The 19,344-nt window shown below is 34.2% G+C and overlaps 1 long non-coding RNA gene across 1 annotated transcript in view; it reads left to right on the forward strand.

Annotated features, from left to right (window-relative positions):
- Nucleotides 1-13,921, forward strand: part of LOC118762796 — a 22,417-nt gene extending 8,496 nt beyond the window's left edge. The window contains exons 2-3 of the long non-coding RNA XR_004998546.1: nt 4,503-4,511; nt 13,912-13,921. This is a non-coding gene — a long non-coding RNA (uncharacterized LOC118762796). The remainder of the gene's footprint in view (nt 1-4,502; nt 4,512-13,911) is intronic.
- The last annotated feature ends 5,423 nt before the right edge of the window (nt 13,922-19,344 follow it).

Consider the following 19,344-nt stretch of genomic DNA (forward strand, 5'->3'; position numbering starts at 1 on the left):
TATTATGCAATTTTACTTACACAACATCCATAGGTCATCAGCAGAATTTGTCTTGGATACAATTTATTAAACCGCACACTGAATTTTAACATAACGTCAAAACACCCGTGTGGTTTAATCGATTATACTCGCAGTTATGATTCAAATTCCCTCGCTAAAAGCGCGCTAAGACTTCCAGGAACAAATACTTATTGTATCCCTGGTTTTTATGCGCTAAGCCACTTGTTGTTAAATTGATGGTATTATTAAATTATTATCCAATTTTTCACCCTTATTTTTTATATATATATATGTATATATATATATTTATGTATATGTATATATATATGTATACATATATATGTATATATGTATGTATATATATATATATATATATATATCAAAGCTTTCCTCCACGCCACCCATATTCTTGGCTTGTATTTTCAGGTCAGCCACAAAAGAACAATGCGTTAGTTTGGTGCTACTGCTTTTCTGAGGGCCAATCTTATATCCGTCAGATTTCCTAATCAGAAAAGACAGGGGTTTACTAAAAGTTTAAATAATATCTCAAAGAGACTGTCACACCGAATAATACCGAGGTGATACTGTATCCTATCAATGACAATAGAATCACTTCATGTATTTAACTTTACAAAGGTGGCCCAGGACGAAGTGAGGTAGTCTATGATCCTAATAAAGTTCCTGATTTAACCAGTCGGAAGGACTCCAGCATCTACTATCGGAGAACAAGTCAGTTGATCGTACGTATGTACGTATGCATGTATGTATGTATGTATGTTTGTATGTATTTATGTATGAATGTGTGTGCATGTATGTATGTATGTATGTATGTGAATGTGAGTATATACATATTGCAACATTTAAAGAGTCACCGACCAATTTGAAACAAATGTCTTATAATATTTACATTAAAATCTAAACAGTTATTTCATAAATAAAAACAAAATACGCTTCGTGGAGATTTGACATCGGATTTCTCGTTTCAGAGTTGACATATTCTCTGATCTGTAGTATTATTGTTTAGCTTCAGTCAGCCCTGACTAAGCAGACCTAATGTTAAGCGTATTTCAGTTGCGAATATTTGTTTTTTTTTTAAAGTATTCAGGACTCCATTTTGTAATGTTCTATTTTCTTATTTAAAATAATAGGGAGTGATTTGATGGAAATTTGCCTGCTATTTCTCGCAGGTTGAGCAAAGTTGATTCTCGATCTATAAGGGTCGTAGTGACGGATGATATTTTTTATCATTACCATCCAGCCTGTTCCTGTAGAACAGGAAAACTATACAGTGGGAACACAGTCGCTTCACGATAGTCATTTCCTGTGATTCTCTCTCATCGTCTTTACTATGTAACGTTTTTAATAAAACATGCATTGCAACCATCCAACAAAAGGTTAATCTATCAAACTGAAGTTTTTTCTTTATTATCTGTCACCACTGGAGATGACCATCAAAGGCATTTCACGAATTACACTGAAAAGTTTAAATAATATGGATTTTCATATACAAATTTGAACAGAATAACTATTTTAGCAGAAAGCTAATTTGTCTTTAAACGACATTAAATATTTTCGAAAATGGCTAAAAGTGTGTACTGGAAAAATATGTGAATTCTAAAGTTGCAGGTAGGTTAGCTTTGAGAAAGTGTTGTAGTAAGAAACGAATATTTCAAGTTATTTTGGGATAATTAATAACATTTCATTATGTGATTCTCGCCTTCGGTACGCCTGAGCTACACACACACAAATTTGATGACAAACCCGCCCCCACACAAAATATTTCTCTCACTTTTACCTTTCTTTGCTTCACAGAGACTCGTACTCATTCACCTAAACAGTTACACGCATTAACATAAACATACAGACTCGCGCACACTCACACACAGACACATATACTTACAAACGCAGATATTCCACACATTCAACATTCGAGCAATTTAATATTGAAATGAAAAGAAATTTTATTGCAAATCCTTTTTCTCTTCCGTTTACTTTTTTGTTTGTAATTTCATACTGACAAAGAAATAAAGAAAGAAAGAAAAATGTCTCGTGCTCATACATTAAAATTGATGTAGGTTGGTAGCTATTTCAAGATTTTAAAAACCTAAAATAAAGATCTGAATCGGGAAAATGTAATTACGAAAATTAAATTTTTCAGATTTCTGGCCCTTATTTCGGTTTCCGACAATACCTCTGTATTATTGATTTTATAATTTGAATTATAAAACGTGATAAAACCAGATAATATATATTTTCTGAAAAGGTCTTAGTGGATTTAACTCCCGATACCCATTATATATATATATATATATATATATATATATATATATATATATATATATATATATATATATATACATATGAACCAGATTTATCAACTAGCAGTGTTTTAGTAATCAATTTGAAAAAAATCCATTGCACGAGAATAAGTGAGGCAAGGACCGCTTTTCACCTGTTAAAAAAAGTATGGAGCGCAAGTGTAATTTCAATAAATAACAAAATAAGAATTTTTAACACTAACGTAAAAGCAGTGTTATTGTATAGGGCTGAGACATGGCGAACAACAGTTAAGTTAAATAAGCAAATGCAATCATTCATCAACAGATGCTTGCGTAGCATACTTAAAATTAGATGGCCGAACACATAAGCAATATGGAGCTATGGCAAAGAACAAATCAAGTTTCGATTAGGGAGCAAATAATTAGAAAAGTTGGAAGTGGATTGGTAGCACAATTAGAAAAGAAGCACCAAATGTAGCGAAAAGTGCTTTAAAGTGGAAACCGGATGGCTATAGAAAGAGAGTTAGGTCAGCACAAAAGTAACTAGAGAAATGGCAAAGTATAAGTACAGAAGTGAAAAATTATGCGACATGGAATTCAATTATAAGTGGCCTATACGCCGCGTTGGGGGGTTAAAGACAGAAACAAAAAAATGAACCAGATACAACAAAGTTATTTATATGTCAATTCTATAAATCAATAATTAACATTTTGGACTTTAAAATTAAGTTAACTAAGTTCGAATCTTGATAAACATTGCTGTTATTTATTTATATATTCACTTGACATTTTATTCATTCACGGTAGCGAGTATTTCGCTTAGCGTACAACGTGTATTGAATCTGAAAAGACATCAAACGTCAGACAATAACAAATCTGATTTTTTCCTCATTTTGACCTGTTGTTGTTAAGAACACATTCATTGATTTGCAAAACAAATTTTTTTTTTTAATTTTCAAATTTTAAAAGAGAATATGTCAAGTCTGAGTAAAAAACTGACAAGTAAAAATAAAAACAAAGGAAAAATAGATTTAAATTTTGCCATCATGCGTAGAGGTTAAGCGGCTATATACTCCACCCACAGACGTATGTATGTACGTATATATATGCATGTATGTATGTATCTATATGCATGTATGTATATATATATATAATATATTATATATATATTATATATAATATATATATATGTATATATTATATATATATAGATATATATATATATTATATTATTGTTATATATCTATATATGTATATATAATATCTATATATATATATATATATATATATATGTACTATATATATATATATATATATAATATGTATATATATTATATACTATATATATATATAGATGTATATATATATATATATATATATATGTTATATTATATATATATATTATATAATATATATATATATATATATATATATATATTATATAATATATATATATATATATATATATATGTGTATATAATATATATATATATATACTATATATATATATATATTATATTATATATGTATATATAATATATATAATATATATGTATATATATATATGTATATATATATATATATATATATAGGTATATATATATATATATATATTATATATAAGGATAAGATCGATATTAAATACCGATATTATCAGTTGGCCAGCATAGGAATAAAAAAACTTTCAAAAGTAATAATATTTAAAATTATAATTAGGGTATCTAAGAGATACCACCACGCTGAAAATAGCAGTCGAAACCTGACTCTAAAACCACATTAAATGTTCCTATATCACTAGGCTATATGAACATTTAATGTGGTTTTAGAGTCAAGTTTCGACTGCTATTTTCAGCGTGGTTGTATCTCTTAGACACCCTAAATTATATTTATATATATATATATATATATATATAAAACTTACTTCGAAATGGATGCGTTGTGTTCAATTAAATGATAAATTATAAATAATATATACAATATATATATATATATATATTTTTATAAAATTTAAGATTTATGGAGGGTCAAAGTTGGGAACACAAAATGACAGTGGAGACATACAAGGAAACCGAGCGAAAACAAACATGGAGGGTGGTTATACCAGAACGATAGGAAAATAGTGAACGCTGGGAGAAAAAGTTTTTGAAGAGAAAAAAGAGAACCGATAGAAGAGAGAAAGAAAAACACGCCCGTTCTCTTAAATGTCCGTGCAGGAAAAGAAAGATGGTCACAGTAGGAAAAGAATGATGGACGGTGGTCACGTGTGGGCAACGAGAGAGAGAGAGGGAGAGAGAAAGTGAAAGAGGAGGAGTGAGAGAGAGAAAGAGGAGGAGCGAGAGACACACACACATAGAAAACGGTAAAGAAGGAGGGGAGAAAAAGGGAATCCGAGAAGGAAGGAAGAAGAAAACAGTATAGAGTAGAGTCGCATCAAAAAGGTGAAGATAAACGTACTTGGAAATGGATGCATCGCGTTCGATAAAATAAATAATATATATATATATATATATATATATATATATATATATATATGTATAACGGCATATATGTATAACGGCATATATGGGTACAGGACATCACCAACGGTGCATGAGAGAAAAACGAGTGAAGTACGTAAACAACAAGGAAAAAATGGAAAGAAGGACCAGTAAACATAGAGAAATGGTCCTTCATCAGTTTTTGGCTGTCTATCTACTCCTCATTTCGAGCATTTCAATGACAATATAGGTCTTGAAAGACAGTTGCTCCCATATATATATATATATATATATATATATATATATATATATATCTATATATATATATATATATATATGTATATATATAGATATATATATGTGTATATATGTATATATAATATGTATATATATATATATAATATAATACTGAAATGATCAAAATAAAAAACATGATGCCAAGGATTCAGCGGTACATATGTTTCGGGCCTTTATTAGACAGATTTATAACAATGCATAATGTATGTCTGTGGCCTTCTTCAGCCGCGCACAACAACTTCCACAAGGACATGTGTTACATCAAAAATTCTTGGTTGGGGATGCAAATCCTCTCATTCGCGTACGACATATGCGGCAGCAGCATAGAATTGAAGCGTCCATCTCGTTCTTCTCTCAATGTAGAATGAGGGAATTAGATGTTGAAGTATGTAAATAAATAACAAATAAATACATATATAGACGTGAAGGGACCTGGTGATAAGAGTAAATAGGGGTAAAGATGGAGGGGCGAGAATTCAGGACGAAGGATAAAATATATATAAAAAGTGTAAGTATAGAAAAATGTAAAAGTGTAGAGTATAAAGATAAAGAGATATAAGGAGATATAAGGGGGTATAAAGAATATAAAAAATATAAATGAATAAAGGTATCAAGTTATAAAGTAAAAATAGAAATAGAAATAAAAATAAAAATAAAAACAAAAAAATAAAAATAGGAATAAAAATACGAATAAAAAAAAAAAATATATATATATAAGGATAAGGGATGTATAGTGGTTACGGACCGAACATGGTGGTCAGGAAAATGACAAAATCCAGTTGGGGACTTAGTGTGTTGTAAATCAGATCTGTTGAGCGGTTAATCTAGTTCCTTGAGTTAATTGGTCATCTTGTACATACATACCAGCATGGATACATACACCCATATACACGCGCACATATACGCACGCATACACAGCTCCAAGCATATAAGCATACATACGTACTCACGTGTAAACATATACAGAAACTCATATACACCCACACACATGCGCATGTATACATACATACAACAGAATATGCGTATATATACCCGGACATTATCCGTGTACATATACATATATACATGTGTGTGTGTATATATGACCACCATGTTCGGTCCGTAACCACTATACATCCCTTATCCTTATATATTTTTATTATTTTTTTTTATTATTTTTATTCGTATTTTTATTCCTATTTTTATTTTTTTGCTTTTATTTTTATTTTTATTTCTATTTCTATTTTTACTTTATAACTTGATAACCTTATATCTATTGTTTGAATTTCTTTGAAATAGGAAATATATGTTCACTGGGTTTGTAAAGAAGAGCAAAGCTACAGGAAACCAAAAGACGAATGATCACAATAAGCAGTCAGTTACCCTACCCTAGTCGTTACCACTCCCAATGTAGGATTCCTCACCATCCAGGTGACAGGCACAGCCGTAAGATGCATTGCGAATCTATAGCAATTGGAAGGGCGTGACCCAACTGAAATCAACATTAACAACTGTATGACGTGAGGGCTAAGGAGAAATTAAAGTGTCACCTCTGGAGTTTGCAAATGACCACTAAACTGATACGTAACTAGACAGAATAAATTTAAAATCTATAAATGTCTTTGAATAACCAGTCACTCATCTGGGAAGGCCTTGAAATCAATGTTACCAACTGGGGACTATGTGTGACCGAGTGATAATAAAAAGACTGAAAGGAGGTCTGCAATCAAATAACTTTACTCAGCACTTTGCAACTGAATTAGTGGAGGCAAAGATGCTTCTCATTTACTTGACAATTTATGCACCACATTCCAGAAATCACAATGTAAGTGTATGTCAAAGCAAACTGTTACACTGTTGTACCATTGAACTAGAAATAATGCCCAACTTTTATGCTCGGGTAACCCTACAGCTTCCAAGAGCACAACTGTATTCGTTTTTGCTTAGATAAAATGACAAAATTGTAGGTGTTAAGTCCCCATGGAGGGGTCTTTCTAACTTTGTAATAAGATTAGATTTTATAAATATTACTTCATTTGTGTCTAATATCTATGGTTAAAATTTCATCAACAGCAAAAATATATGAATTGTCATGGGGGTTATGACCCTTATGCATAGAATATAATTTCCAAATTTCATAAAGATCTATTCAGTACTTTTGACCTAGTTTTGGAACAGAAAAAGAAATATATATATTAGAAATATATTAGAACTAGCAGCCTGGAGACATGCATGTTTCTGGGTCTTGCCCGTCGTCAGTCCAGGGTAGCGTGTCCACCCCAGCGGTGATACTTACCAAGCCCTTGCAAATATATCTATTTACAGTGAAATTTATTCACTGGTCACCGTAATTAGAAATATTGAATTTCTAAATCTCTACGGGACTGTCACGTTATGTTGACTTTATACAACCACTCTATCGCTCCACCACCGCTCATGTCTCTGGACTGACGACGGGCAAGACCTAGAAACATGCATGTCTCCAGGCTGCTAGTTCTAGCTGGTGGGGATGCTTGCCTCCCCTTTGCAAATATAAGGACACAAGAAATGTGTCAAAGCCGACAGGAAGCGTCGATGCTTCCTAGGGCTGTATAGCTTTGGTGTAATTCCCTCTACGGGACTGTCACCTTATGTTGACTTTATACAACCACTCTATCGCTCCACCACCGCTCATGTCTCGTTCAGACATTTAGAAATTCAATATTTCTAATTACGGTGACCACTGAATAAATTTCACTGTAAATAGATATATTTGCAAGGGCTTGGTAAATATCACCGCTGGCGGGCACACGCTACCCTGGACTGAGGACGGGCAAGACCCAGAAACATGCATGTCTCCAGGCTGCTAGTTCTAACTGGTGGGTGCTTGCCTCCCATTTGCAAATATAAGGACACAGGAAATGTGTCAAAGCTGACAGAAGGCGTCGATGTTGCATAGGGCTATATAGCGGTGGTGTAATTCCCTCTAAGGGACTGTCACGTTATGTTAACTTTATACAACCTCTCTCTCTCTCTCTCTCTCTCTCTCTCTCTCTCTCTCTCTATATATATATATATATATATATATATAGATATATATATATATATATATATATATATAAATGAAAGAATGGAGTTGAACGACGAATTAACAAAATTCCTTTATTTTATTTTCGTCATATGTTTCGAAGGCTGCATATTCCTAATTTCGAAGGAATAAGGGGTGCATTATGCCGCCTTCTCATCAGGAAAAGTAAGGAACTTATGTCAGCATCAAGATGCACAAAAACTTTTCGGTTAACCGAATTATCCATAATAAGATAATTCATTCAATTACTCAATTATATATATATATATATACACACACACATACAAAGATAAATTGATAGATACAACTGAGTGGGCAAACAAAAAAATGAGTCACAGCCTAGCGCTTTTTTATGTTGATAAGCCTAGTACTTATTCTATAAGTTTGTTCTTGTTAAACTAGTAAGTTATGTGGATATAAATAAATGAACAGCAGTTGTGAAGCAGTGATTAGGGCGAAACACAGATACAAAGACACACACATAACTTACATAAATACAAACATATATATACGATTCATTTATTTCAATTCTTGTCTACGAAATCCATATATATTGTTGTTGGCATCCTTTTTGTCTCAGGAGACAATGGAGTTGCGCATAAAATAATCTAGTCCGGCTTTTACATTTCATGTCCTAATACATCTCCTGATGTGGATATGTAGTCCTATCCTGGACAAACACTCCCTCCTGCAGGTGCCGCAAATGTAGCGAAGACTTTGTCATAGTTTCTTGTTGACGTATTTTCTTGTCTTTCCATTTCTCCTCTCTCTCTATGTCACTCCTTTGTGTTCCCTATTTTACGATACGTCGCCAATCTCCACGGTTGCTGGCAACTGCTTCCCAGTTGGTAATATTGATGTTGCAGGCATTCATGTCCCTTTTGTAAACATTCTTGTATCGTAAGAACGGCCTTCCCACAGCCCTAGTGCCCCTAGCAAGCTCTCCGTTGAGTATGTCCTTGGGGATCCTGCCATCTTCCTTACGGCTAACATGTCCAAGCCATCTCATACGTCTTTGTGTGAGGAGTGCAAACATGCTTGGTATTCCTGCTTGCTTGAGGACATCTTTGTTGAGGACATGATTCTGCCATTTGATGCGAAGGATTTTCCAGAGGCAGCGCAGGTGAAAGATATTTAGGCGACGTATGGCGTCGTATGGCGTGTGTACGGCGTCCAAGTCTCACTTCCATACAGTAGAGTGCTAAGTACACACGCCTGGAACATCTTCATTTTTGTGGTCTTGGTCAGCTTATTGTTGTCCCATGTCCGTTTGGAGAGTTGGGCCATCACAGTAGCTGCCTTGCCAATGCGTATATTGAGCTGAGCATCAAGGGATAGGTTGTAGGTGACGGTAGAACCAAGATAAGTAAACTTCTCCACCTCCTGTAGTCTGTGGTTTCCAATATGTATGTTTGGGATGTCCGATGTAGCCTGACCCATGATGTTGGTATTCTTGAGGCTGATAATTAAGCCAAAGTTGCCACATGTTTGCTCAAAACAGTTGATAAGCCTTTGTAGGGCTTCTTCTGTGTGTGATACCAGAGCGGCATCATCAGCAAATAGCATCTCCTTAATCAGGACGCTTCTGATTTTGGTCTTGGCATGCAGACGCGAGAGATTGAACAGTTTCCCATCACTTCTACTGTGCAGAAACACTCCATCATCTGATGTCTCAAAGGCACGTGACAGCAGCAGCGAGAGGAATATTCCAAATAATGTAGGAGCAAGGACACATTCTTGCTTTACCCCGTTTTTTTTATTTGGAAGACGGCTGATGTTGAACCATTGTGCTGTATGGTGCCTTGCATATCATCATGGAAAGATTTGATGATCCTCAGTAGCTTTGCTGGACATCCGATTTTTTGGAGCAGAATGAAGAGGCCTTTTCTACTTACCAAGTCAAAGGCCTTTGTCAGATCAATGAAAGCTATATATAATGGCATTTTCTGCTCTCTGGACTTCTCCTAAAGTTGGCGCATGGAGAATATCATGTCAGTAGTTGATCTGCTTCTTCTAAAGCCAGGCTGCGATTCTGGATAAATTGAAGAAGCAAGCAGTTGTAGCCTGGACAGGATAATGCGAGCAAATGCCTTTCCAACAGTGTTTAGAAGAGATATTCCACGGTAATTGTTACAATCACCACGGTCACCTTTGTTTTTTTTTAAAGCGTAATGATGTTAGCATCCCGCATATCCTGAGGGACTGTACCCTCTTCCCAGCACTGACACAGAAGCTCATGAAGGTGCCGAAGCAGGATGGTGTTTTTGCCGGTTTTGATGATCCCTAAGGGGATGCCATCTTTTCCCGGAGCCTTGTTACTTGCTAGGGAGTCAATAGCCTCGGTGAGCTCTGCTATAGATGGCAGACTGTCAAGTTCGCACATGACTGACAAGATCTTGAGACCCTCGATTGCAGCCTCAGCTACCGTGGTCTCCCGTGAGTAGAGATCCTGATAGTACTCCATCCATCTATCCATTTGATTGCTTTGGTCCTTGATGATATCTGTAGTAGTTGATTTCAGAGGGGCTGACTTGGTTTCGGATGGACCAAGGGCCTTCTTTAAACCGGTATACATCCCACGGGTATCGCCACTGTCAGCAGCTGACTGGATACTCAGACAGATTTCCTGCCAATACCTATTTGCACAGCGTCTGGCAGTCAGTTGGGTTTTATTTCTTGCCTTTCTGAGTTCTTCGAGTGACTTTGTATAAGAATCACTCTTGTATTGCATCAGTGCTGCACGCTTTGCTTTGATAACTGTTTCCAGCTCTGACAGCCCAGCATTGAACCAATCTGGGTTTTGCTTTTCTCTCATGCCGAAAGTATCTATTGATGTGGTATACAAAGCTTCCCTGATATAATTCCACCTACTTTCAGTAGAGAAGGTTGGCAGCTACTGAGAGCAACCTTGATAGAAACAGCAAAACATTGTCGCAGTGTAGGGTCCGATGTTCTGGCAGTGTTAATGCGTGGTCGGCCCATTTTCTTGGAGTGATGGACTTTTTTAGGCAGAATCCTCACCATGTTCTTTATTAGTGAATGATCTGTGTCACAATCCGCGCTGTGGTAACTACGGGTCAGTTGAACAGAATTCAGAAAGGATCTTCGTGTAATGATGAGATCCAGCTGATGCCAGTGGTGAGATCTTGGATGTCTTCAAGATGCCTTGTGGGATGTCTTGTTGGCAAATAATGTGTTAGTGATGCACAGGTTATGGTATGTGCAAAATTCAAGTAGTCTCTAGCCATTGTCATTTATGTTGGCAATACCAAAACACATACACTTACATATATACATACATATATATACGATTGATTTGTTTCAGTTCCTGTCCTCGAAATCCATATATATATATATATATATATATATATATATATATTATATATATATATATGTGGTGCTTCCCCCTCGTTATCGAGTATGGTCATTGTACGAAGCTGAATCAATGTTGTTATCGTGCAATGCCTGTGCAAGAAGGTTTTTTTTAAAGTGAGGAAAGGCTGTGCACTGAGTCAATTCCACTGACTAAGCAACAGCAGCCATAATCCGAAAAGAAGAACAAGTCAACATCATCGGTAACCACTGAGCCGCAGGTTTTATGTCGGAGTTATCCCAGTTACCTGAATTACCTTCTCCTAGAAGGATGTCCTAATAAAGACTATGAGTCCTTCATTCCCGATGGTTTAACTGCGCGATCGGGTATTCAGTCCGATCATTTCTATGTCCCGCGCATGATACAACCTTCAGACATTTATTGGATGGCCGTTGACTCTCAAGAGTTCATCCGCCCTTTGACGGGTTTTGTTTTTCATCCCGCAGGGTGTCCAATAAACACCCTCCTCACCAAGCAAACTTGCTGGGGTTGCCGGTTTAGTCGCCGACGACCTGACCATGCAACAGGTTGTACTGGGTTACATGGACCCTAAGTAAGGCATGTGTAAAATTTGAATGAATTGGTGTGTAGTTCTCAAGTTTTAGGGAAATAAACAGACACACAGACACACATTCTCATATATTATATATAATATATATATATATATAATATATATATATATATATATATGCATATATATATATATATATATGCATACATACACATACATACATATATATTTGGTATTTACAAAAGAAACGAGCAAAAGATGAAGACGGGTGTGTAAACAGCAAACAGGTTTATTAGAGATACTCATACCCATGGAAGAAGCAAATTTGCTTCTTCCATGAGTATGAGTAAGTATCTCATTTATTTCTTTTGCCACATGTATCACTGACGAAGAGAGGGCTCTTAGTAGCTAACTCTGAAATCTGTCCGATATGGTAATAATGGAATTTTTTAGAAATTTCTGTCGACCTTTTTTCGAGTAGCGTGCATATTGTGAAAAAATTATATGGTTAATGGACAATATGTCCAATTTTTCGGCATATTTGGCATTAGAATTTTTTTCCTTTGCCCTCATTTATGAATTGTTTATAAATTTAACCGTTAAAGGTATTTTTTAATATGCTGGCCATTGATAAAATCTTTTTCGAGAAAATATATATATTTTTTCGAAAAGAATTTTATCCTCACGTTTTGATATATATATATATATATATATATATATATATATATATATATGAGTGTGTGTGTGTGTGTGTGTGTGTGTTATACACATTCGACGCTTCCAAAAGCAAAACAAATGCTTGTTTTCATATTTTGTTGTATATATAAATATATATATAGGCAAATTTGTTGTTGAAAATCAACCTAAACTTGAAAAACGTGTAATTGTTTAAAATAAATTTATTTACATATATACCAAACTAGTTTCAACAATTTTTTTTGTTTATCAATGGTAAAAATTTAGAATTATGAATTAGAAAATCAGATTTTAATGTTTCAATGTTGACAAGTTTAAATGTTCATAACAGTCAATAATATAAAAAGTGTGCATCTACTTGTTTAAATGTACAAATGACCCTTTAAGAGAATCTACCAACCAGAAGACTGATGACCGTCCCCACAGGGAAACCAACCAGGCAGAACGACAAACTTGATCACCAGAAAAACAAGATGTCACCAATATTTAACGAATCAAAAATCAGATCCGCTCACGAAAAAAATTATGAATACACACCGAATTGCAAACACACCGTTACAAGCGAAAGTTCCTCCACACGACAGAAAGAGAATTAGAGAAATTGTAAACATACCCCTTTTTTGTTACTATTTTCATTTCTTCTTTTTTTTTCTCTCTAAAATCAGTATAACTGAAACTTTGATGATATTTTTTTTCTTGTCGATCAACATTTAAACGTGTATATATATAATATATATATATATATATATATATGTATATATATATATAATATATCCTATCTGTGTGCAGTGTTCGTACATGCGATCATGCTCTACAATCCAAATACATACACCTTTGAATTCGCAAATATATATCTGACTGTATGTTATGTCTCTGAATATTCCTGCTTCTATATAAGCACTTCTGTTTCTTCTGTTTACATGTAACTCTCTTCATTCCAATTTTGTCTCTATATGTGTGTTTCAATTTCTCCCTGTTTGCCCATGTATGTCTGTATGAGTGTCTGCATGTGGAAGTGCATGAGTATGCATTTGTCTCATAACTATATATTTACTAGCAAAGCCATCAGATGCTATCTAGATATGTGTCAAAGTAAATAAGAGAGAAGCATGTGATCTTAGGTAGAATTAATTGCTATGCGAAACATACTTTGTGTAACCAGCGCATTAAACTCTCACTTATTGGATTATACCAAGAGTATTAATATCACATAACAATAGGCATCAACAAAGGGATATTTTTTTGTTACTTTTACTATAACTGGCAACGTTGGATCATCTCACTCTCCACGTCGCCACCTCTCTCCCCATCTCTCTGTCTGTCTGTCTCTCTCTCTCTGTGTGTGTGTGTGTGTGTGTGGTTATACACATTCGACGCTTCCAAAAGCAAAACAAATGCTTGTTTTCATATTTTGTTGTATATATAATATATATATAGGCAAATTTGTTGTTGAAAATCAACCTAAACTTGAAAAACGTGTAATTGTTTAAAATAAATTTATTTACATATATACCAAACTAGTTTCAACAATTTTTTTTGTTTATCAATGGTAAAAATTTAGAATTATGAATTAGAAAATCAGATTTTAATGTTTCAATGTTGACAAGTTTAAATGTTCATAACAGTCAATAATATAAAAAGTGTGCATCTACTTGTTTAAATGTACAAATGACCCTTTAAGAGAATCTACCAACCAGAAGACTGATGACCGTCCCCACAGGGAAACCAACCAGGCAGAACGACAAACTTGATCACCAGAAAAACAAGATGTCACCAATATTTAACGAATCAAAAATCAGATCCGCTCACGAAAAAAATTATGAATACACCGAATTGCAAAACACACCGTTACAAGCGAAAGTTCCTCCACACGACAGAAAGAGAATTAGAGAAATTGTAAACCATACCCCTTTTTTGTTACTATTTTCATTTCTTCCTTGTTTTTTCTCTCTAAAATCAGTATAACTGAAACTTTGATGATATTTTTTTTCTTGTCGATCAACATTTAAACGTGTATATATATATATATATCCTATCTGTGTGCAGTGTTCGTACATGCGAAAATGTCTATACAATCAAATACATACACCTTTGAATTCGCAAATATATATCTGACTGTATGTTATGTCTCTGAATATTCCTGCTTCTATATAAGCACTTCTGTCTTCTGTTTACATGTAACTCTCTTCATTCCAATTTTGTCTCTATATGTGTGTTTCAATTTCTCCCTGTTTGCCCATGTATGTCTGTATGAGTGTCTGCATGTGAAAGTGCATGAGTATGCATTTGTCTCATAACTATATATTTACTAGCAAAGCCATCAGATGCTATCTAGATATTGTGTCAAAGTAATATAAGAGAGAAGCATGTGATCTTAGGTAGAATTAATTGCTATGCGAAACATACTTTGTGTAACCAGCGCATTAAACTCTCACTTATTGGATTATACCAAGAGTATTAATATCACATAACAATAGGCATCAACAAAGGGATATTTTTTTGTTACTTTTACTATACTGGCAACGTTGGATCATCTCACTCTCCACGTCGCCACCTCTCTCCCCATCTCTGTCTGTCTGTCTCTCTCTCTATGTGTGTGTGTGTGTGTGTGTGTGTGTGTATGTGTGCAATACGCAGACAATGAAATACAGGTATATATATATATATATATATATATATATATATATATATATATATATACATACATGTCTTTCATTCTCTGCGTATTGCACACATATGGAACTAATATTTGTTTATAGAATATAGACAATGAAAGATGACGTAAACAAATAAAAGACAGAATGAGAAGGTTTAGGGTAAGGGTGGCTTCCCAACCATATGGTTCCGGGTTCACTCCCACTACGTGGCACCTTGGGCAAGTGTCTTCTACTATAGCCTCGGACCAATCAAAGCCTTGTGAGGGGATTTGATAAACGGAAACTGAAAGAAACCTATTGTAGGGACCGCTCGGACTCTCACCTTCGCCATGAACAGTATTTAATCTTCTCTCTTGGCTATTTTGCCCCTCCTCTCTTCATCTGACACCTACTTTCTCTCCTCACTCCTGTCCACCTCTCCTCCTCTCTTTATCTTACTCCTACTTCCTCTCTTCCCTCCTAACCACTTCCTCTCTTCATTGAACTCCCCACCGATAGAAGAGACCGATAGAATAAGTTCTAGGCTTAGAAAGAATAAATCCTGGTGTCGATTTGTTTGCCTAAATGTGGTACTCCAGCACAATCGCAGTCAAATGACTAAACAAGTAAAAGAATAAGAGAAATATAATCGTATTAATAATTTAAAAAAACTTATCAACATTCACTAACATAATTTCATTATGGATAGTGGCTTCGATTTTGTTCCATATTGAAAACTATTTCTTTTCGATGTAAATTAAAAAAAGAATAGATAACACACTAAGTAGAAAACATAAAAATAAAGCTGTCAGTGCCGTTGTTTCTTTAGGTTTCACCTTCAGTACTACCGTTGGGAATTTGGCTTTGGAAAAATATACAATTCCAACTTACAATTTTGAAAATAACTTTGAAATTTTCACGATTACTGCGAATTTATCAACTGATATGTTAACGGCAGCCTATATTTCAACCACGGGAGCGAGTGCAATATTTAATCCTATCTAAAGCATCAGACAATTAAAATTACAGATCACACATCGTTTTGATACTAGAATAAATTCTCTTTCGCCAACTTCAAAAGAGCACACAAAGCAGATAGAGAGACCGGATACAAATTGCCGTTACGTCGAAATTTAACAACCACCGGAAGACAGTAATACAATTTTCCACTAGACTTCTATCAACTTATCAAACCAGAATTACTTCAACGTATTGCCTCCGTTAGAAGATTATGTCGAGCACGAAACTTGAAGTAACGAGAAATTAAATCACTGGATTACAAATGAAAGAACGAACGAAATAACATTTGTGTGTGGGTGGGTGTGTGTACATGTACATATTTATATAGATTTGTACGTATATATATATATATACATACATAAATATAATATATAATATATAATATATAATATATAATATATAATATATAATATATAATATATAATATATAATATATAATATATAATATATAATATATAATATATAATATATATATACATACATAAATATATATATATATATATATATATATATATTATATATATATACATACATAAATATATATATATATATATATATATATATATATACATATATATAATATATATACATATATATATATATTATATATATACACATATATATGCATATATATACATACATAAATATATATATATATACACACATATATATGCATATATATACATACATAAATATAATATATTTACATACATATATGTATATATATATATATATATTTACATATATATATATATATATATATATATATATATATATAAATATATTATATATATATATATATATATACATATATATATATATATATATATATATATACATATATAATATATGAGAGAAAGAGAGTGAGAGAGAGATACTCAGCTACAGATACACATATAAACCCACAAACTCAATATGTATATTTTCCTATCAAACACGCAAACACACGAATGCATACATATTTCGCTACAGTGCACTTATGCAATATCTATGCATATATATTACATTACAAAACACTTTTAGGAGGCAGAAGGATATCGTTTTCTATAACAATTGGCCACATCGACCAACCTAAAATACATGAACTTAGTTAACCAGTCAATAACAAGATTTCTCTGTTGTCTTACTGTTTTATGTATGATTATTTGATAACCCACTGTCTTACATAAATGTTTGTATGATCTAAATGGATTCTTTAATTGATATTAACCAGACAGATACTGTTTGTAAATCTCCGTCTAATCCCATCCAAGGTAGTGCTGAAAAGTTCCTGGCTTTGGATAAAAGACTATACAGGCGGATCAGTTAATTATGATTTTATTTAAATATTCTCCTCTCAGATTCACTCACAGCAATTCTTCAGTTTTTCTATGCGTTGTAAAGGAATTCGGAAGGAATGGCCTGCAGCCAGGCCTTTCTCCACACCCTTAATGCCAGGAATTTTTCAGTTCCTCCTCGTATATATTCATATTTGTATGTGGATACCAGCAAGGATGCGTCTACATTGTATGTCGATCATCCGATGCCAAACCTACTTCAAATATTGCATATGTATATATATGTATAATCCCATGAAGGAGATCTTTGCATTATTGTTAGTCCTCAATCTCTCCCAAACTGCCGTCATATATGTATACATGTGTATACAAGCCAACGAGGACAAAGTGTTAGAGCGACCTGATTGAAATAGTAGCTACATGTTCCTGAAACTACAACCCATTGTTTTATTGACTGCTTTCTTCTTTAAGCCATATTTCACAGTATTATGTTTATATATGTGAGGATGTATGTGTGTGCAGGTATATATAATCATAATCACGCTGTTGGTGCGTTTTAAGTAATGCATATACACGCACACACGCACACACTCACACTCAAGCAAACACAAATACATGAGTATACACTATATGCATATAGACCATCGACTTTCTAGATCTGCACCCGATTATCTATTTTGCTTAATCAAAAAGAAAAAAAAATCTTGTCCCTGTATCTTCAATAGTTGCCCACCGAAGGAACCTAAGGCTTCGGGAGGCGGGGGAGAGTCTCCGGACAAAGTGGAAGAGCTCCACTCTCCCGAAGTCAGGAAGAAAAGAAAAAAAAGAAGGAAGAAGAACGGGTCATCTCAGCGGGGAGATGATGTGCCGTCTGCATGTCCCGAAGTTGATCCACCAAAAGTAGAAGAAACCACCCCACCCTTAAAGATGATCAATTAATTATCTTTTTCTATAAGGGTGGGGAGGTGGAAACAATAGTAGAACATAAAGAGACAGTAGATATGCCCTTCACACGTGATCCCGAATGGCCTCCGCATATACCTGTGGAGGTCATAAGGTTTCCCTTGTGGGAAAGGCTTAAAGGATTTGGGGAGGAGTGTCGCATATGGCCGGGTGGCCCTTACTCGACTTACATGTGAGGCATGAGAAATTGCGGGATACAGGAACTCAAGCGGCATTGAAGATAATGATGAATATATCGATGGATATATCGAAGAGTAGAAGGTGAAAGACCCTCGTTATAGGGTTTGAAACCTCATCTTATTGTATTATTTGTAGTGGTTTATAACCTCAATTGTGTGCTTAAAAAAACATGTTAAGTAAGAGGTTTTAGTGCCTCCTTCTTGTAAGAGGTTTGAAACCTCATATTGATTTTTAAAAAAAGAAAATATGTTTTCGAGAAAAATCCAATTGGCGGGTGTTGGGTTTCGTCTCTCATTTATTCATTCTATTTCATTTTCATTCATTAATGTGTTTGTCCAGCCCGCAAAGCTACACACTCTTTGTACTGTCTATGATGACAAATTTTATGAAATAAAGTAGCTTGCTTACGAACTATATGGTTTCGGGTTCAGTCCCACTGCGTGGCACCTTGGGTAACTGTCTTCTACTATACCCTCGAGCCAACCAAAGCCTGGTTAGTGGATTAGGTAGACGGAAACTGAAAGAAGCCCGTCGTATTTGTGTGTATATATATATATAATATATATATATATATATATATATATATATA

The sequence above is a fragment of the Octopus sinensis genome, linkage group LG3 (genome assembly GCF_006345805.1).
Source record: "Octopus sinensis linkage group LG3, ASM634580v1, whole genome shotgun sequence".
Lineage (NCBI taxonomy): Eukaryota > Metazoa > Mollusca > Cephalopoda > Octopoda > Octopodidae > Octopus > Octopus sinensis.